General features: G+C 56.4%; 1 protein-coding gene and 2 long non-coding RNA genes across 4 annotated transcripts in view; 1 reads left to right on the forward strand and 2 right to left on the reverse strand.

Moving 5' to 3' along the window:
* The window catches only part of Prdm2 (PR/SET domain 2), a 46,916-nt gene that overhangs the window by 6,719 nt on the left and 18,398 nt on the right, over nucleotides 1-21,799 (reverse strand). The window lies entirely within an intron of this gene.
* Nucleotides 725-11,322, reverse strand: LOC125620513. Its single transcript, XR_007352255.1, has 2 exons — nucleotides 5,035-11,322; nucleotides 725-4,987 (listed from the first exon to the last, which is right to left on the reverse strand). It is a non-coding gene; the product is annotated as an uncharacterized LOC125620513 (long non-coding RNA).
* On the forward strand, nucleotides 11,575-15,256 carry LOC125620512. Its single transcript, XR_007352254.1, has 2 exons — nucleotides 11,575-11,684; nucleotides 14,872-15,256. It is a non-coding gene; the product is annotated as an uncharacterized LOC125620512 (long non-coding RNA).

The raw sequence follows: 21,799 nt of genomic DNA on the forward strand, positions 1-21,799 counted from the left end.
CCAGGGTCAGCTTAGCACCACAAATACTTGGGTAATAACGACCAACCAACCACAGGCACTGCCCCAAGCTGTGCTTCACCTTTCACACCCCAACTCTCTTCCCCCCCACCCACTCAGAGTGACTGGCACTGTCTCAGCCCGAATCCAGCCAAAGCAGCCAGGTCGGGAGGTGGGAGGCCAGGTGGGCAGCCAGGCAGCGCAAACACTTGAGGACCTCACCTGCGCCAGGTGTCAGCCCAGAGCCAGCTCTGCCTGAATACACAAGAGGTGGGAGTGGGGTCAGGCTCAAGGCTGGCCAACAGCAGGACTGAGCCAGTGTTTCTCCACCAGGGAGCACATCTGGAGGTGTCTGGAGACGTTCTGGGCTGTCACGACTGAGGGATGGAGTGTTGCTACTGGCCCACGGGAGGCCTTACAGTGCATGGATCAGCCCCACAACAGAGACTCACGCAGCCCAAAGCCCTGACACAGTGGGCCTCCCTCAGCTGTGGGAAGATGTCACTGAACTTCATATGGACCACGGTTTTTCCCATACACGCCTACTTATGATAAAGTTTGATTGTATGTATTAGATACAGCTTAACACAGTAACTACTAATAAAATATGATAATTATAACAATATACTATAATAAAAATTTTGTGAATATGATCTTTCTCTTTCTGTCTCTCATAATATCTTATGTACTTTCACCTTTTCATTAAAAGGAAGCACTTATAGCTTCATTTTGGCATATCTGAATTGCCATCATCACTACTTTTTGTCCTTTGAAGCAGTTATTAAGTAAAACAAGGTTTTCTTGAACACAAGCACAGCTATACCATGACGACTGACCTGATAACCAAGATGGCTCCTGTGACTAACAGGCGGGTAGCATATACAGCATGGATACACTGAAGAAAGGGATGATTCATGTCCTGGGCAGCATGGAGTGGAGACAACATGGGATTCTATCATACTACTCATAATTGTAGGTGATTTTAAAATTATGAATTATTTCTGGACTTTTCCATTTAATATTTTTAGACCATGGTTGACAAGGATAATTGAAACCATAGAAAATGAAACTGATGACAAAGGGGGATTACTGCCAAAGCTGACAAGGCAGCACTCAAGAAATATCTGTTAAAATAACTGAGGAGCCTTAGAATAAGGCACAGAAACATTTATCTCTTGACAGCCTGGGTCCCGTCCAGGTCAGGGTGGCCCCGGCCTGAGTTCTTCCCCACACTGCGCATTCGAGGCCTATGGTCAGCTCATTCGACTCGCCTGAGCGAGAGTCTACAGAAAAAGCTGAGGCCCAACGCTCACCACAAGCTACAGGGATCCTGATGACCACAAGGAGGCGTGAAGGAGGACTTCTGCCACTAGTGAGCACCTGCCAGGCCGACTGGTGCCCAGATGCAATGTGGTCCCAGGAAACACCTGGAGGAGCCTTCTGCTGGCATCTGCCTGCAGATGTGGTAGCTGAACAGTCCAGGCACCTAGTAGGTCTCCCTCTGATGTCCTGTTCTCTGGGGAAATGCCTACCGTGGTGTGTAGCAGGACTAGCAGCAGCTACAGAGATGGACAAGGCCGAAGTCGCCAATTTCCAGCTTCTCACTGACACCACCCTTGCGTGTCCATTAAACATTCCAATACTAGATCCATCGGCCAAAAGTAACACCCTGCCCACCCCCTCCTCCAGCGACACAGGCTCTCTGCTCCCCCAGCATCTCCTCCACCCTCCTGGCTCCTGCGGCCACCGTGACCACAGCCGTCCCCACTAGGAAGCGTGCCTTCTCCCCAGCCCAGGTGTCCACCTGGGTGGAGGGCTGAGGGTCCCGGCAAGGCCTGCACAGGAAGGGCCTCTCCCCACTCCTGGGCATCCCACTTGGCCTCTTGGGGCACACCCCCAGCTGGCATTCACATGGCTCTGTGGTTCCCGTGCCCTTAGCTTCCTCTCTAGACTAGCAGAGAGGACATAGGAAATCTCTTTGGGTCCATCTCATGGATGAGGAAACTGAGGCTGGGACAGACGTGGACCTTCTCTGGGGAGCAAAGCCAAGGCCTCTTGGCTCCATGGGCCACAATAGTGAGGGGTCAAAAGATCACCACCTCAGTGTCTCCCATGAGGACTGGCTTCCCTCTCCCAAGCTGTGTGACCTCAGCCAGGCATGGACCTCTCTGAGCTCCAGGTCTCCTGCATATTGGGAATACCAGTTCTGGAAAGTTCTTGTGGCCATTAAGTTTAGAGGAAGATCTCAGCACAGCACATGCTGGCCGACTCTGGGTTGTGGCAGCTGGGGGTGGTGTGACCGGGAGAGGCAGCAAGGTCCTCGGAGACATGGGGGCGAGCTCCGAGACTCCGACTCATCTACTGTGAGACCCAGGATAGGTCCCTCCAGGCCTCTTGGCCTCCGAACCTCAGTGTCCACCTCTGAGAAGTAGAGGCCATCGCAGCCAGACAGCGGACTCAGAGCAGGGCTGGGAAGAGCCCCGGGACGCAGGACGTGAGGTAGTTGCTGGGAAGAGTTCAGCATATGTGACGTGTCTTGTGAGGGTGGAGCGTGGAGCGGGAGGTGAGCGGGAGGTGAGCGGGCCCTGGCCGCCGCGGAGGCCGAACACCACACAGGGCTTCCGAACTCAACCCAGGTGCCAGCTCAACCCACCTGAGCTCAGGGCATCTCCCCGGGGCCGTCTAAGGGGCATCCCGTCTAGAGGGACATTATGTGATCCCAGCCTGCCCCACCCCGTGGGTTCTTCTCACCCCTTCTCAGCAGTCACCAGCGCCCGACAGCCTTTCCTCTCATCCCACGGCCTCCCGTGGACGACGGACTCACAAACCACCCACCCGCTGTATCGAGGGCCACAGGAGAACCTTGTGCGCAACGAGCACGGCACCTCGAGGCCTCCCTGCGGCCCACCCCAAGCTGCCGACCTCAGGGTCCTCGACGGGACCTCCACCCACACGGCTCTGTCCCCACAGCCACCACCAGCGTGACCACAGCTTGAGCATCCTCCACAGGGACTGTGGCAAAGCCGCTTCATGGGTCTCTCCATTCCCCCTCTTGCTCCTCCCTCCATGCTCCACCCAACAAGAATGGCCTTCAGAAGGACCACTGCAGACAGGGACACTGGGCCGTGTCGCTGCCGAGGCCTCGCACTGCGGTCAGAACTCAGCGTACCCTGCCTGCTGCCCTCTGCTGCCCTCCTGGCCCGGGCTGGTTCCCTGTGGACTGGGCCTGTCCCTCAGCCAGGGCCAGCTCCTCGACCCCGTCTTCTCCTCTGGCCTGGCTTGTCCCCGACCTTGTCCTGCCTCCCATGCTCTTCCTCACCTTTCAGGTCGCAGCCTGTGTGTCCCCTTCTCGCGAGGCCTTTCCAGTCTCCCTAACGCGGCCCCCACACTGGCCCCTGCTGCTCTCCAGCACTGGCCCTATTTCTCTGTTCCTTCTGGATCCTTTCCTCACAGCAGTCCCCCTGCCTGTGGGGCTGTTTACTTCTTCCCTGCCAGTCTCCACCTCCCAAAGGGAGTACTGTGGGCAGGGACCGGGACCTGCTCACTGCTGAGGCCCTGTGTTAGCACGAGACCTAGCGCAGGGAGTGCTGGTGGCCACCTGCGGGCATGATGAGGGCCTATGAGCTGGGCCGGCACAGGCCACCCTGGGTAGAGCCAGCGCACGGGGCTGGGGAGGCTGGATGAGTGACTCAAGAGAGAAGGGGGGTCCTAACATGGACAACAAGACACCCCTCACGGTGCCCCCGAGGGAAATGTCGCAGGACACACTCTTCCCAGGCTGAGCCCGCCAGCCAGGTAGGCAGAACCAGCCTCTCAGGCGCGAGGACCCCTGCGGTGCCCTCAGCCCTGCCCTCAGTCCATCCCCATGGGGCAAGCACAGGGATTATAGGCTGCTCCTTGCTGGCTATGAGGACCCCAGAGTTGCCCACAAATGAGTGTTAGCCAATCAGCTCTCACTCGAAGCTCCTGAACCTTCACCACCAGGGAACAGGCAGAAGGCCTGCCCTCCGTGACGGATGCCCCTGATTCTGCAAACTCTGGCGGAGGCTGGCTGCAGCAGCACTGTGACCAGCGCCTCAGGCTGCAGCCCAGCCCCAGCCCTCTGCTGCATACCCAGTGCCCGCGGCTCTTCACACCAGAGTGGGCTGGGTGGTCTGCACGTCCATGGCCAACTGGAAGCAGCAAAATGAATGGAAGAGGAAGAAAAGAGCCGTCAGATGGAGGTGACTGCAGAGTTTGCAGCAGTGACATCAGACGCACCCCAGAGGGGGAAGGGAGGTGACCTTCAAGAGGGGGAAACACCCCACGCAGGGCCATGTAAGTGCCATGTCTGCCCAAGCGTCTCTGTGTCCTTGACTTTGACCTTGGTGAGGGAGGGGGACATGCTTTAGAGAGGGTTCAAGTTACGGGCTCCATGTTTGTTGTCCCAAATTCACAGCTTTACTCCCAGCCTGGAGGTGGGACCTTGGGTGGGACCTCAACACAGACACGTGCACTGAGAAAAAGCCAGGGAGGACAGCGAGGAGATGGCCACCCGCAAGTCAGGAAGAGGCCTCACCGGAACCTGGTCACGCTGGCTCTCTCCTCTCAGACTTGCACCGTGAGAAGGTTAATTTCTGTCATTTAAGCACCCAATCCACGGTATTTTGTCACGGCAGCTGGCACTGACCAAGACAGCTGACCTGTCTGAAGCCACAGGGCTCCTCCTGGGTAAGTTCAGATGGAACACGGGCTCTGGGGTGCCCCCAGGAGACCATATGCTAAGCCTGTCACCTCTGTGACAACGCCCTCCAGAGACGACCCTAGGCGCGGCCTCCTGCGGATGACGCCGGTGCCCAGGCCCAGCTCACAGCAGCCCCGAGGCTCGGATCCCATTTACCCACCGACATGACCCCGCTGGACTCTGGAAAGCCCCTCACATTCAGATCCTGATCTGACCTATGACATCCGCCCCCCTTCAGCCACAGCCCCTGGAGTGAACTTGTCCCTCCTCCCTCTCCTGCTGGACCTTACCAGGGGCTGCTCCCCCTGGCTCACCTGCAAGGCCCAACCCCGGGGCCTGTCCCTTCCACACTGGCTCCTCTCCCATCCGCTCTACAGAAGTGTGACCTTCTCCCTCTCAAAGGGCAACCCTGCTGTCACCACTGCAGCTCCAGGACGCGTCCAAGTGACCCCCCACACAGGGTCCCACTGCTGCTGCCCTCGCGCACCCTCACTGCTCAGGACTCCAGTTGCCCTGGGCAGAACCCTCTCCTGGTGACACTCAGCCCTGGCTTCTTCTGAGATCTGCCCGAGAAGAACAGGCCACGGGAGGTCACGACTTCAGACTCTCTGGGGTGGGACGAGGCGGTATCTCTAAGCTCCCTGGTGATTCCAGGGTGCAGCCACGGCTGAGAACCCTGCTCTGGGGACACTTCCCCGGCCGCCCTCTTGAGGAAAAGTGGCCCTGGGCCAGGTTCTCCCAGCACAATCCCCACATGGGCAGTCTCAGTCTCTGTGACTGGGAGGAATCGGGGTGCCCCAGGAGACCATGTGGTCTAGGACAGAACCACTTGGTTGTTCCGGCACCAGAGAGTGAGTGGACAGCAGACGTCCAGACCCAAGGAACAGAGAACAGGCTGCACGATGTTCCGCTGAGCAGGCTTCAGACCCCAAGAAGTCCATGCACTCAGCGTACGGCGGGGCGGGTGGACCTCATGGGTTCCCGCGGACATCCATGACAGTCAGTGAGACACATGCCACTGATGACCCCGGCCCCAGCGCATCCAGACGGAGTGCCACTGATGACCCCGGCCCCAGCGCATCCAGACTGAGTTGAAGGAGAACAGCAACCACCAGAAAGCAGGAAGACACGTCAAAGCCTGTCACTCAACGTGGTGGAAACTTTGACAGCGGAGGTGGGGGTGGGAGGGGCGGCCCGGAGCTCAGCTCTGAGCCCTGTGTCCACCTGCAGAGTGGCCACCTGCAGAGCGGCCCTCCCAGCGGCACAACATAGAACCTACAGGGACCAACAGGGAGGTGCCTGGGGCCTCACAGCCTCAGCCCACCCCTGACCCACGCAGGAGGCAGGAGCAGAGCTCCCAGTCCCCACGGGGCTCCAGGGCAGGGCTCAGAAGATGACTCCCGAGCCTCCAGAGCACCTTGAGCATCCCCGTTGCTCCTTGGGGTTATGGGATTTCTCGCCTGGAGGCAGCAACAGGCAGCCTCTGCCCCAGCCCTGGGCTCCGGGTTCCCAGGATCTGTTCCTGCCCAGGGGACTCAGTGCAGGGAAGGCTTTCCCCCTGTCAAGGGCTCACCCTCGTCCCTCCAGTCTGCTCCAGCCTCTCCTCCCCAGCGAGCCACAAGTCCCCGCCCTGGAAACCCCGCCTCCCCAGGTCCTTGTTGTGCTCTTCCCCATCCACACGCTCTGTGCCTGGTGCCAGGAGGGAGGAATCAGAGGCTGTCTTGTCCCTCATGTGTCCCCAGCTCCCAGGCCGCTGCTGTCACGTGGAGAGCGGTTAAATACTTGCTGGATGTGTGCCTGTGCGTGTGCCAGGCGCTTTGTCTACAGAAGAACTGGAGGCCCACGTGGCTCTTTCCGTGCAGCGGAGTCCTCTGACTCTGCAGAGGGAGCCGGATGACCCCTCCCTGGCCCCCAGATGACCAGTCCTCCTTCAGCCCCTCTGGTCTCTACTAAGGAGTAAGCGGAGATGATGAGACACACACAGGAACTGAAGCTGAGAACACGGGGAGGAGGGCAGGTGACACGGGGACATCAGGAAGATTCCGAGCGCAGAGCCACCCAGAAACTCCGACGACTCTGATGTCCCTGCTGGCCTGGGCGTCTCCCAGAGCAACCGAGACCCAGGGAAGGAAGCACCCAGCCCTCAAGTGGCTTTCCTAGGCTCAAAGGTCAGGAGGCTCTGGGGAGGCCGGTGGGGCCTCTCCTCTCTGGGGTCTTCCCAGGGGGATAACCCATCACTAGGAGAACTTAGTGACAGGAAGAGTGACTCACAGAGAAACAGGGGCCGCACATGCCGTGTCCCTGGCCTCTAAGAACAGACAGCACGGTAAACACAAAGAGCAGGCCACACACAGCAAGGCAGGGGAGGGAGTCCACAAGACACGCCTCCACTGGGGAGGCCGCCCCGTCCACATCTCCTCAGACCCTCTCCTTCAGCCATCTTCCCCAGCCTGGTGACAGTCGTGACGGCAGCTCAGGGAGGGAAGCAGAGGAGCTTGGGAGTGCACAGAAGGGCAGGTGTGGTCAAGAGGAAGAGGAAGGCCTCAGAAACAGCGGTGTTCCTGCCAGGACTTGGAGGTGGTAGGGGCGGTAAGTGCAAAGGCCCTGAGGTAGGTGTGCCTGTCCCGGTGATATGGGAGCATGGCTGTCCTTCTGAGCAGAGGAGTGACCCAACATGCCACTGTGCTGCACCCTGAGGGTGGAAAGGAACAGAAGTGGGGAGCCCAGTGTGGAAGCAGCGGCTGCCCCAGAAGAGGCCATGGCAGTGGCCCTCTGGCAGCTGGCCAGATGTGCTAGTTAGTGGTGTTGGCAGGATCTGCTGGTGAACCAGACGCAGGGACACAGGGAGAGTTCATCTGACTCCAGAGCAGCAGGCCCTCCACCCAGGAGGAGGGGGGCAGCTTCCTGGGGACTCCATTCAGTTTGGGAGGACTCAGCTGGACACTCAGGGGGGAGTTCAGGCAGGCACTGGGAGGAGGCTGGTGAACGATGCCTGTCAGCATCCAGGCCTGAGGGCAGAGGGCAGAGGGCAGCGATGACCCGAGCGCGGCTGGAGGAAGCAGGGTCAAAGTGTCAGCGCCTCCAGGACACGGCTGGTGAAGATAGCGGGGAGATCAACCCAAGAGCCCCCGGGGCACCAGCATGAGCCACCAGGCATCAGGGTCCTAGCACTCCATGGCTTCCCGGGGACAAACGCCTGAAAGTTCAAGAGAGGAGGTGGAGAGGGAATGGAGGCCGGGTGCAGAGAACTCGGCCGAGGGCAGCAGGAGGGCCGGGGGCAGCTGAGGCTTCCAGAGGACAGGTACTCTCCAGGGTGCCAGGGCCGTGCCAGGCCAAGGTGCTCCTCCAGGCCAGCCACCTGCCTGTCCCTCCCGTGCTCTCCGGGAACAGCCGTCCTCAGAGCTGTTTGGGCCAAGAGCCGGCCACGGAAATCCTACACACTCTAAATTCTCGAGCACGTGCGTTCAGAGTCAGCTTGGGCTCCCACACTTGTGCCAGAGGCAGAGGAGAGGCAGAGGCTGGGGGAGCAGGTGGGAGGGAGGAGGCTGCAGTTCCCCGTGGGCAGGGTGGGGGCCCACCGTGGGACCTACAGGGCCACCAGCCACTTCCAGGAATGGTATCTCCCAAAGTAGCCACGGCCTCTTGCTCCAGGGAGGCCCCTTCCATCCAGATGAAGCACCCAGGCCAGGAAGCACGGGGTGGGAAACAGAGGGAGAGGAGGAGCAGGGCTGGAATGCAGGAGCCCAGTTCAGACGCAGCTCCATCGCTGACTTGCTGTGTAGCCCCTGGAAAATGCCCCACCCTCTCTGAGCCACAGTAGACTCACTTGTAAAATGAGATCTCAAGCAAAGAAACATTTAACTATGTTTGGGGGGCTATGTCAGGTGCTTGCAGGGGTTCCCCAAATCCCACCCACCAAACCCTGTTTTACAGGGGAGGGTCTGAGGCTCCGAGGAGAAGAAACTGGACCTCAAAGTGCTCTCAGCTGATCAGGGCAGCAGTCAAGATCTGCATCAGGACCTTTTGCTCCAACGCCCTGTCCCTGACACAGCCCTCCTGGCGACAGGATAGAGAGCACTTCAGCACCCCAGGGTGGCAGAGGTGGACACACACACTTAAGAGGCTTAAGTTTGCTTTGGGCTGGGAGCAGAGCAGCTCAGAGGAGCCCTGAGGTTCTCAAACTCGGGTGTTCCCAGGAAGCCCTGGGGGTTTGAAATTCTGCCGCGGTGCCGGCCCCCATCCCTAGAGACGCCGCTTTCCTTAGCTGGGGGTACAGCCGGGCACGGGACTGACGGTCGACTTTGCGAGCCACTGGTGTGGCCTGTGGGCCAGCAGCATCCCGGTTCCTGGGAGCCAGCTGGTTCTGCAGATGCGCAGAACCTGGTTTTGATGAGGTCCTGGAGGGCGGGGCTGGGGACAGCCACCCAGGAGCAGCAGCAGCAGCGGTGCGTGGAAAGGGGCACTGACAGTGAGGTGGGAGGCTAGTGTCCGTGACCTCTGTGGAGAAAGTCCCTCGCATGGCACGAGGTCCTAGGGGGACTGGGCAAAGGCCAAAATACTGGCCTAGAGAGTTGCGGGGGTTCCTTGAGTTGGACGATTGAGGTGTCGGTTCTCAGTGCCACTCCTGGGGTGCAGGACCCAGGGAAGCAGGCACAGCTCACTAGTGGTGCTCAGGTGGCCGCTTCGCTTCTCCCCGCTCTGCCCTGCTTATGGCTGAGGGGACAGCAGAACAGAGGGGCTAAGGGACTTGTCTGGGGTCACTGAGAGCTGAGGAGAAGGGAAGGGCTCCTCCCAGACCTCACCCAGGGCCAGCTGCCTGGCGGCCACTCATTCTCCTTCCTCTCCACAGCCCCGAGGGAGGCCTGGCCCAGTGGGCTTTTGACAGGCCTCTGCACACCTAAAGACCAGCATGCCCTGCCCGTGGGGCTTTCAGGCCAAGTCTCGAGGTCTCAAAGGCCACAAGTTCCCCAAACCAGTTTGGCCAGAACTCTAAGTACCAACATGTGACAAGCTGGTAACACCTGACCCAGTTAGCAGGAAGGCAGGCCTGGCCGGCAGCCGCCTTGACCTCACCCACAGGCAGCCGCCAGCGAGGAGATCCCCGGACTGTCTCCCTTCCTGCCAGGAAAGGAAGGCGCTGGCCACGCACTTCCAAATGAGGACACTGAGCGCGAGTGTGCAAGTCACTCGTGGCCACACACACGCAGCTCTTGAGAAAGTGGGGACAGGACTGGCTCCCTCCTTATTTGGGGAGGGAGTGTAAGGTGAAGCCCCAACAGACGCGGACAGAAACCCGGGAGGCGCTTCCCAGCGAGGGCACAGACACTCCGGAACACCCCGGTGGACAGCCAGCCCGGGAAGCAGGGGAACCCACCCATTTCTCTCCCATGGAGCGGCCCCACCCCAGCACCGGGGTGCTCAGGGAATGCTCCCCAAGCCCGAAACAGCAAACCTGGAACCAGGTTTGTCATTCAAACCCCGAGTGTGCCTGTCTACAAGGCTCAAGAACCAAATTCTCCTAGGACCTGGCTTCCCGAAGGTTTTGCTCACTACCGAGGTCCTGGCCAGACCTGGGGCGAGCTCCCCTGTTGTGCAATGTGGTGAAGCGACTCTGCAGCCTCGGGCCTCTTCAACAGACCCTCCCTGCGATGATCAGCACAGGGCTTCCAGTCCAGGAATGTCAGCCTTGCAGGAAGCACGTCCCCACCCCTGCCCTGCCCAGGTAGGTAGGGGCGCGGCGCCCTGAGCTTCCCAGCACCCCAGCATGGCTGCAGCAGCCAGCTGCCGTCTCCTGCCCTCGCTTTCCCTCCAGTTGAGCCACAATAGCCTGCTTTCTTCAAAAAACAAAAACAACTCCCAAGAATGGGAAGGAAGCAGAGAAGGAAACATGGCCAAACCCAAGTATGAGCAGGGGCCCGATGCTGGCCAAGGTGGACTCCCTGGCTGGGACAGCAGGAGGTGTTCTCCTGCGACACCCTGGAAGGAAAGCTCTTCAAAAGGTAGGAGTCCACAGGGACCCTCGGACTTCATCATTGCTACCACTGATCTAGGTCAAAGCAGTTAGAAGACGAGGTCAGAGAAGAGCCCCACCCTCATGAGGCGCCTCCCAAGCCCTGTGTTGCACCAGGACTCCCAGAACTTGGAGTTCTGCTGGGTGCAGACGCAGGGCACGGAGCAGCCCGGGGATGCTGTTGAGGCGACCGCTCTCATCTCCATGGAGAAGGTACAGGAGCGCAGGGGGCTCCCTTGCTGCCCGGGGGGCTCATCCCAGCTTGCCTGGGAAGGCTGGCACGGCCGGCTGGCAGGGCGTCCCAGACACGGCTCACTACGTGCCTGAATAGGTACAAGCAGGCAGCCCGATGCTGCCCAAAGGCAAGGGCACCCTAGCATGGGATGGGAGGCAGGGCCACTCAAGCACCTTCCCCATCCCTTGCCACCACCCCAAAAGCCCTGGGTCCCGCTGACAGTTTGGAAGGTGGCCCACTGGAGAGTCCAGCCTGATGCAAAAGCGATGAGACGGTGGCGCTGTCTGGCGCGGTCCAGGCGGCTCAGCCCTCACCAGATTCTGCACCCTGTTCAGGTGGGGAGCCAGCCACTCGTTCCCTGGGCAAGAGGAGCTACCCTCGTGGAGCCCAGGGGCTCAAGGCCAAGCAGGGCAGGTGGAATGAGGCCCTCCTAATGATCCATGCTACCAGCATTTGCCAAACAGCCTTCAGTGGGCCTGGCCCGGACGCTGTCATGATCACGAGTCACAGCAGTTATCACCAAGTTTACTCTGTGCCAAGCGTTGGACATAAGCAGTAGATTGAATCCTCACAAGAACTTTGTGAGATGGGTACTCTGCATTTCACAGATGAAGAACCAAGGCACAGAGGAGTTAGGCAACTTGCCCAAGAACACACAAGAGTCAGGACTGAAGCCCAAGTCACTTGGCGGTAGAGCATGGGCCTGTGAAGTCATACAGGTGGGTCTCTTTGGGATTCCTGGGCTTTTCACGCGCCGCCAGGCAGTTCAAATCCCCAAGAGGAGGAGACAGCTTGTCATGTGCCCAGACACGTTTCCCCCACTGATCTGATAACCTATCGGGTTCCGTGGGTGTGGTGGGAACAGCCTGATGTCTTCTGGGGACCCAAAGAAGCCTGCTCTGCTCAGAGGCCTATGCTGCGCTATAGGGGGTGCCCTTTAAGCATCACAAATATATTTTACCTTTTTGAATGGAAATTCTCTAAAATCAGTCATAGAAGATAGCTTGTTCTAAATTCAGCTTGGTTCTCTCTTTAAGAATCTGACTTCCAACTCTGCACATGTGCTGGGCTACCATGGGGGGACGTCCTTGGGGCCACCAAAGTGCACAGGTCTGCTAATCCACGGTGAGTCAGAACCAGATGTTCAAGTTACCTTCAAGCCGCACCTCCTGGCCGTCCCTTGGCAGCCACAGGGGATGGGCTCCAGGACTCCCGTGACACAATCTGCGGAGGCTCAAGCCCTGATATAAAAGGGCACTTTATTTGCATAAATCATGTTTAGAGAATGACAAGGGAGAAGTCTCTCCATGGTCAGGGCAGATGCGATTGTTTCCCAAATATTGTTGACCCACCGATGGTTGGAGCTGCAGATGCCCAAGGAGATGCCCAAGGAGCGTGCGCACTGACCTGGGCTGGCCTGGGAATTCAGCAGGGAGCGACCTGGCCTCGGCCTTTGTGAAGGAATGGGGAACCTTGCTGCGTAATATATAATTAAAAACTGAACCCTGCTGAGAAGGAGGAGAGCCTAGCAGCACTCAGCACGGGGGGCCTGGCCACAGAAAGGAGGCACACGCCCACGAGCCCTCAAACTTGGGTTCACGGAAGACGGAGTCGCTTTGGGACCTGCTTCCCTTGGTGATGCTGCCTTCTGCTTTACTTCATGCAGGGGGTGGGGAGGGGTCATAGATGACTTCACCCCAAGAAGAGAGATTTCTGCCCCTAATGACCGGTGCTGGGACAGAGGGGGACATTCTGTTGCTTCCCAACCCCATCCCCAACTCTTTCCTGATCTCACTGGGGCTCAGGCTGTAAGTGTCACACAGGGACCTGGGGGCGTTGGCACACTGAGAGAGACGGGGTCAAGAACTCAAGTCTCCTTAGGCCTTTCAGGAACTTCAAGTGACAGTTCCGGCATCACAGGATGTTTGGCCTTTTGCAAGTAGCAGATCCAAGGGCTTCTGGGCAGCTGAGGACAGGTCATGGACTTTAGATGGGGCCAGTCTTGGCCTCCTGCAGGAATGTTTTTCTGAGAAGCCCCTCCCCAAGAGGAATGGCAGGTGAGCCGAGGGTGGCTGTGGGCAGCTGCTTCCCTGGACAAGACAGGGACACATGCACCTGCTGTGCAGACCAGTCCATGACTCAGAAATGGGGTGCAGAGCCTCTACTCCAGACCAGGAGAGCAAGCCTCCTCATGCAGAGCCTCCTGGCGGGACCCCATCCCTGCCACCTCCACCAGACGGCACTCAGTCCTTGGCCCCGGCTTTACCCCTGCCTGCAGGGGAGGCCCTCTGACGCACCTGGCTTGACTCGGCTCCTAGGGAGGCCGAGAAGACCAGGTGTAGGAGGTTTAGCGTCTGACAGGTCCAGCTCCCCCGCCAGCAGTCGAGCTAGTCGCCCACCCTCCCAGTGCCAAGGCATGAGGCCAGCCATACCCGGAGGGGAAGCACTGCACCCAGCCGGCATGGTGCCTGCGACAACACGGGCAGACCCTCTTCCTCTGTGTGCTGCCCAGAGGGGGGGCCACTCAAAACAAGAATCCCAGTGGGGACACCCCAACCCTCCCCTAGAAGCAGGGGTATGGCGTCCTTTCTGACTCACATTCCCATCCACGTGGCCCCCAGCGCCTCCAGCAGCCCTCCCACCTGGGCCAGGGTCCCGCTCCCCTCTCTGGGAGCTCCTCCCCTCCTGCTTCCCACTGCACAAGGCCGGACAGTGTGGAAGACCCACGGCTCCCTGGGCGCCTCCTCCACCTGAGCCCAGCTCCTCCCCAGGGCCGCAGCCCCGGGGCCCCCTCCACCCACCACAGGGCAGGGATGTTCCAGCAGTTCCCTCCTTCCTCCAGGGTCCCTGTCACCCCCGTCACTCCTCAGTAGTCCTACCCCGCTCCCTCCTCAGGGCCTGCAGGGCGCGCAGTGGGCCAGGCCCAAGTCTCCCCTGCCCCCGGGATCCCAGTGCAGGCAGGTGTCTGCCAAGGTCAGCAGCGACCTCCACCACGCTTCGAAGCCCCCAGGCCCTTCTCCCTCCTCCCTGCACCGGGAAGCACTCGGGCTCCCTCATGGGGGGGAGGAGGCGCTCCTGCTCCCCTCGCTCACTCCCTGGGATCCCAGTCCCTGGCCTTGGCACCACGTGTAGCAGGGGCTCCCCCGATTGCCACACGGCCTGGTCCTTTCCTCTGGTCCCTGAATCTGCATCTTCCCCTGCCCCCGCCTTGATGTGACAGCAGGGCAAGCTTAACTGGCCCAGGGCCCGCATGTCCCCACAGACCTGCTGCTTCTAGTCCCCAGCTCCTCCCCAGGCCCCTCCACTCCCCTGGCCGTACCCCACCAATAGCCCTCCCCAGCCTTCAGCCAACTTCTCTGAGAGAAGTCCAGAACCCGGCTGTGACAGCAGGGGCAGCCACTCCGTCCTGACTGGCCTGTTTCTACTCCACCCTTCTGGGTCAGTGCTCAAGAGACCAGCAGAGAGAGCCTTTTAAAAGGCACATCACATGGTATTGTTCCTCCTCTAAAGCTCTCTGATGACTTCCACTGAGTAGAAGCCCAGTCTTCAGAGTGGCTGCAACAACCAACTCTGGCCCCAGCTAACCCCTGACCCTCAGCCTGGCCCCACCACCCCTTGAGCATGCACAAGGTTCTACCTCAGGACCTTTGCACGCGCTATTCTGGTGCCAGTGCTCTGGGGGGGGGGGGGCCAGCAGGCCTGGCCCTCATCTCCAAGTCTTTGCTCCTGTTTGGGCCAGGCTTCCTGACCCGGATGTTTAAACTGGGGACCACCCCCTTCTCTGCAGAACTGTATTCCCCATCCTACTTCTCCCTGCAGTGTTCTGCAGCTGACACTCTGTATGTGCTGGTTTGTTGTCTGTCACTAGAATGTCACAAGTAAGAATCTCCCTTTGTTCTCTGCTAGGTCCTTCAGTGCCTAGAACAGCGCTGGGGTCAGACAGCACAGGCCGCAGCTCCACGCCAGAGAGAGAGAGAATGAATGCCAACATCCACTCTGCCTTTCCTGACTAGATCAGGTCCATGGGGCACCATCTAGCATTTCTAGTTCTCAAAATGAAACACTTATAAAAAGCAACACGACTGAACACCTTCCCACGCCTCATTTCCACCCTGCTCCCCATACATCTAACCGCTGCTGTTCCCCAACGAATTGGGCTACAACTTTTTTTTTTTAATTTTTATTTTTTAATACTGGGGACTGAACCCAGGGGTGTCCTACTAGAGCCACATCCCCAGCCACACCTTCTTTTGAGACAGGGTTTCATTAAATTTTAGAAGTTGGCCTTAAATGTGGGTGCCTCTTGCTTCAGCCTCCTGAGATACAGGCCTGTGCCTCTGCGCAGGTGCTGTTTTATAAACAAGTTTAGTTTGAATGATGTCTATTAAATCATACAAGTGCAACAATAAATACAAGTGGCATAAACAGGTCTGGAAACAAACAGAGTGGCCTTTGGCATGCATTGAACTAGGCTGCTGGGAAATGAAGCGCAAGGGCTCTCCCCGTGAGCAGTGGCCAGGACGTCAGAGGCAAGAGTACACATTACAGCTGGTATTCTAACAAAATTTCAGTACAATTCTGGGGCCACTCCACACTCTCAGGCCCTGTGCTTTTGCAAAAGTGTCCTCAAGCCAGTACTGCCCAGGCAGGGGACTCCTGGAGAGGGCTGAGGCCTGCTTCCTTCAGCAGAGTGCCCAGGCCAATGCCCTTGGATTTCGTCAGCTGAATCACCTTAGCAGGCAGCTCTGACTCACAGGCGATGGGGAAGTCACCAGGCTGGGCAGCCAGTTATGGGAACAGCCTCGCTCACAGCCAGGCCTGCCGCACAGCACAGCCAACCAGGGCTGAGGTCCAACAAGAAGGGGATTCCTTAAAATCTTGAGCAAAACTACAAAGAGCCATGTGAGGGAAGGTGCCCATCACCATGCACTGGGTGTCTCTGCAGAGAGGGAGCTCTTGGTGTCAGGGACAAAGGTGCCAGGAAAAGGGTCACCCCATTTTTAGGTCCCCAAACTAAATTTAACAATCTGAAGAAATATTGAAGTCCGCGAGGTTCAGCGTGGGTCCGACAGGCCAAGTCCGAGGACTGGGGTGTGGGGCAGTGAGCCAGTGTGGACACGGGCGGGGTGGGGGGTCTCCCCAACGCCTGAGGCAACAAGCCGGGCAGCACAGCCTCCTGGGGGCTCTAGGGTTTGCTGACGGTAGGCCACCCCGCCTCTCAACCTAGAGGACGGACCATGCCTCAGGCACTGACCCTTTAAGGCTGTAATTAACTTTCACCAAGGAACTGATCCTTTTCTTTCGACTTGGTTTCAATCGATCATTTTTCCCAACAATGCTCTATTTAGCCAGGGGAGGCAATGAATTGCCCCAAGATTCACATTTCAAACTCAGAAGCCACAAGTCAGGGTCACACCGGTAGCTTGACTCTAGGACCTTGGTTTCCTTGACCCCATCATTCCACGGTGCTGCCACAGCTGGTGGAGTGGGGAGTGGGCACAGGCAGGTGCTGGGCTGTGCCAAGCTGGTCCACGACAAGTCCACGCACCATGATTCCACCTCTGCTCGGGCACTCAGAAGTATCCCACACTCAAGACGCCCCAGACCGTGTGCCGTGGGTCACAAGGAATAGGACAAGCATAGTGAAGTACCTGTGAGAGGTGAGAAGTGCTGGAATCCACCAGGGACTATAAGTAAGCAAAGGGAAAGAACCCAAAATTACATGCCAAAGAGTGAAAGTTAAAGTGATGAGCAGCGTGATCCACCTTACTCATTTTTCTCCCAAGACGGAATGGAGAACTCTTGAGGTCTGGCTAAGACTCCTCAGAGACGCTGATATAGTGAATATTTCAAAGTCCCACCCCAGAGATTATGACTTAGTAGGTCTGACACTTTCACCAAACCACCCAGGTGACTCTGCTGTAGGTGGTCCACGGAGCCAGCATCAGCAACACCACAGACTGAGCTCCTTTATCCAGCCGGGGCACAGGCAGGAGCCGCAGCTTCTCAAGTTCAAATTAACAGGACCCTTCACACTGGGTGAGCAAGATGCTCCCCCCACGAATCACGTGTCCCACACGACTCAGAACATCGCCTTAATGCAAGGCCTGATGTTACCTGGCACTAGCAGGCTCCAACTTCAAAAATATTTTAAAAGGTAGAAACATATCATTCATCGCAGCGATGAAATAACTTGGCACAGCACATACTTCACACCATGTGCTGCGCCAGTTTACTGATATGGACAGAAGCGCTGGTCCCACCTGAGGGCAAGGTTACCAGATTCAATTTCACCAAATTCACTTGTAAAATTCAAAGTAGCCTAAAATACGTGGCTATTAGATAAGTGCTGAAAAAAAATTCCAGAGCAAATCAGGAAGAGAAACCCATCAGCCCTGGGGTAGAATGACGAGACTACAGCCAAAGGACCAGCTGCCCAAAGCCACCAGCTCTGTCACTCATAAGCACCTGGCACCAAACACAAGACCTACTTTCCACCCAGATAGAAGGATGGAGGGCGATGGGGAAGACAACTATTCTGCTTGAGAATTAAGGTGCCCCCTAGTGCAGACTGTCTCCACCCTCGCACCCACACTTCATTCTCTCCACTACTCAGTGCTGAACACATTTTTAGGAGCTTGGGGGGAAATTACAGTCCATGCGTTTGTCACACTGGACACTCTCCCGTCTAGAGGTCACTAGCCCGGCAACGGCACTCATCAGCAAAGAATCAACAGCAGAGACCTGGCTAGCTGAACGCGAGCAAACTGGGTCAGAAAACCCCATCCTAGGATTAACCCGCTTGTCCCTTGGGGTGGCTCCTGGGTGCTCTCATGAGGCCCAGCCCCACTGCCTCGCTTCCCACCAAGCAGGTCTGAGAGAGACCAAGGCGTGCAGATCACACCATCACCAAGGACAGGGAGACCAGGGTAAGGACGCCGCCTCCTCAAGGAGAGATGGCATCTCAAGCTCTCGGCTCACTGTGTGGCAGCTCTAAGTCCCGCATGTTGGAATCACCCACGGCGTCCCTTTCCACAGGGGAGTGCTTGGCTGATGGCTACTGAGAGCCTTCAAAGGAAGGTGACAGTATCCAGAGCACAGCAGGTAAGTGGGGATACAGTGAGATCACAGCAGCACACACCTGGCGCTGCAGAACTAGCCCCCTGCCTGCATCCAAAGCAGACCCAGGGACATTGGCCCTCTTTTCCCAAGTGCAAACTGAGCCCCAGGCTCCACGCTGCACCCCAGGCAGCTGCTCCCCATGCAAGTGAAAAGCCACCTGCCCACCATGGCACGGGAAGACTTCTATGAAAAGATGGAAGAAATGCTGACACCAGTGAGCCAGGTTCTGTTCTCCAGATGGCCAGTCTCGAGTCCACTCCTCCCCAACAGCGAGCAGGTGGACGCAGCTGTGCCAAGGCAGGCGTGCCAGGCCAGTTTCCCAAGCACCCAAGAGGGACTTCTCCTAGGAGGACCTCAGCTCTTTACCTCCCGGTATTTTCTGGTCTCTTCAGCTGGTGTCTCTTGTCCCCTAGGGCAGGTCCCTTTGCTTCCTAAAGGAGATGCCACCAGAAGGCAGTGGCAGGGGCATGACAGGGGCTGCCTTCTGTTCCCCGCTCCCAGATCAATGACCAAGAGGCAGAGGCACAATGAAGAGGAGAGGGACCTCTGGACTGCATTCCTAGCACCTCTGTGACCTCAAGCTGTGAAGGTTTCCTTTGCCTTTGTGTCCCCATCTGTAAAATGGGAGGACATAAAAGTACTCACTTCACGGGATTGTTGTCAAGACCAAATGGGTCAATATGTGCACAGCCCTTCTGCAGTGGATGGTGAGAACTTTCAAGTGTCATGTGATCTCAGCAAATCGAGGTCCTTGGCTGAGTTCTCCTAGTTTCATGGAGCTAATGAAATGTTTTCTTCTGAACCCAGGCCTTTGAAAATTTATATTTGGCTCTGAAGTCCAAAACCAAGATATAAATATAAAAAGTCCTGTGGAGGAGTAACAGAATAAAAATGAATCACTTTTCTCACTTCAACTTGAAAATGATTTCCTATCGTCACAGCTCGCTTCTCTTTACCTCTGATATGTGCGGGGGGTGGGGAGCCACAGAAAGGCAGCTAGCTACCGGGTACATACATGAACAGCTCTGGCCCTGCTGAGGCACAGTGAAGGCCCTTGGTGTCCCTGCTGGCGGAAGCAGCAGAGTCACAGGCAGAGGCAGGAATGTTCTGGCCTCAGCAATCCAGGCTGTTGTGAAATCTCACACAGCACATGGTATAAGCAGCAGCCTCGACCTCCCACCAGACCCAAACTGGGATTCAAGAGAACACCTCTGAGTAACACTAATAATGACAGCAGCTCCTGGTGATGGCACTTACAACGGTGGGCAGCACCTGTGGTCTTTCAGGTGTTGTCTGATGTCTTCACAGTGATCTTTGTGGTCAGGTTGATCACCCCGATTTGATATACAGAAAACCAGGTTCAGAGAGGTTAAGTAACTTGCAGGGGTTAAGGTTCCAGTGAGAGTATGAGACACAGCCAGAATTCAAAGATTCCACTTAACAAACATTTACTAAGCAACTACTGCCTGCCAGGCACTGTTCCAGATGCCAGGAACATAGCCTCCTCCGAGGAGGGAGCGGGCAACAGACAAGTGTGAGTCCTAACAGAACGCACAGAAGGCTTGAGCGCCGTGCAGAACACCATGGCAGAGAAAGGAGAGGAAAGGGCTGTGACCACATTCTCAGCCTCCGTAAAGATTCTTTTCTGTCTCTCAGGGCTTTTGGAAAGTGTGAGCACTTTCCCCAGTAGCCTTCTCCAAAGGTTCCGAAGCCATCACCAACACCCAAGTTCATCACCCACGTCCTGCCCCTTACTGGGGTGGATTACCAAAGCCTTGTGGCTGCTCACTGGCACCTTCTGAGGTTCACTACTGTGAGCACTTGAGTGCCTGGCACTGAATAGCATTAGCAGTCACTGCCAACGCCATCCAGGACACAGAGCCAGCGTGGCCACCAATCATCGAATACTTCCTAGGAAAACATACCACTCCTAACACGGCAGGGGTGAAAGCAGGTGTGATTCCACTGCAGACCAGGCCGCCTGTTACAAAGGATACCCAGGGAATGAAATCCCAGATCAGCAGTTCAAAGCCAATGCTAATTCCCACTCCACAACCTCTCTGCAACAAAACCACGCTCTGAATGATGACATCATTCTTGGCCCTGTGTTTGAGGGCCAAGAAAGTTGGAAAATAAAAAAAGACTCCAAAACCCAAGTGAACCAGGTGGCTTTCATGCTGCAGTTGAGTGCAGTGATTCTGGAATCAGGTGCATGTTTGGGGTTCCCCTCTACACAGCTGTGATGTTGCCCCTCTTTATTTGTAAATGAGAACATTATTTTGTTCAGGTAGGAAGATCTTAAAATCAGTTAAGCCATGGGATGCACTCAGAATAGAGCCCCTCCTGTAAGAACGGCCAGTCTATACCCTCAGCTCCCTTCACAGAGGCCTGCTGCATCCCGAGGGTCCTCTCAAAGTCCCAGTACACGGGGCTGCTCTCTGACCAGAGTCCATAAGACTTGCAGCCAGACACCCTGACGATCCAGGCTGACAGTGTGAAGCCGTTTTCTGAATGGCTGACCGACTGAATCACTACAGGAGAATGTGCCCGAATTCACAAATCCAATAATAGCTTGGCAATAGAAGCCATCTGAAAATGCTCCTGCACTCTCGCTGGGCTGGCAAGGACTGGATGTGATTATAAGCAAGTGAGAAGAGAATGTAACTGCAAGGAAAATTGAAGCCATCTGAGTTTTAAATAACTTCATTCCAATAAAGAATATTAAACTATTATATTTTGGCAAAATGAAGTACTAAAAAAATCCAATTACTTTAAATTGAAATTCTACGCTAAAAAATAAAATCACCACAACTGTATCCTATGGCCGAAATACCCTTTCATTACTCACTTACCTGTGCAGAAAGTTCCAGGTCTTATTAACACGAGCCCTGTTTTACGTTTAGACTTAATGCTAATCCTCAGTAGCTATATAAGTGGAATTCTAGGGTATACAGTGGCTCCTGTCTAAACACTGATATGGAAGTGTTTTCAGTTTAAATATGTTCCTGCTCAGAACACAAACTGTCCTTTAAGATCCTAAGACTCTGCCGTTACCAAGTGACACTCCAGTTCTGGCTCCACTCACTGAGTTACTTGGCAGCACCCATCGAGGGGCATTCAGAAATGGTCAGCTGGACATGGACAGGCACACTTAGGGACTGTCTTCCAGAATATGTTCATCTGCAACTTCTGCCTGAATTTCCTATCACTTTCTATTAGCAAGAATTGAAAAGAAATCCAGTCGGCACAGGAGAGGTGGAAAACGCAAGCACATACAAGTCCCACTACCGCAATAGCCAACGGGTTTACTCTAATAATTAAAGTATTTCTAAGCCCCTTTTATTAGCTCACAATTGAATGTAATTTCATAATGTAATTTATTTACGGCATTCAGGATGTTTTTTTTCAATTCTTAGTCTTAATCCCGAAAGCAAATGAAGTCTGCACGCCCACTCCAAGCCCTAATCCTATACTTTGAAAACAACTTGCTATGGGCAGATGTTTTATGGCACCCAAGGCACTACTTTCTGAGGTGGGCCTGGATCAGCCTCGTTTGGAATTATGACTCAGAAGGTCACGTCTCCAGCAATACCCGGGACTCGCGATGACTCCCGGCTGCCTTCTTTGAATCACTTTCAAGACCAAAGGGCAGCGTGACAATGAGCTCGGTTTCTGCTGAACAGTCAGAGTATTGATGAGGCAGAGGCTTTAA

The sequence above is a fragment of the Marmota marmota genome, unplaced genomic scaffold, assembly GCF_001458135.2.
Source record: "Marmota marmota marmota unplaced genomic scaffold, marMar, whole genome shotgun sequence".
Taxonomy (NCBI): Eukaryota; Metazoa; Chordata; class Mammalia; order Rodentia; family Sciuridae; genus Marmota; species Marmota marmota.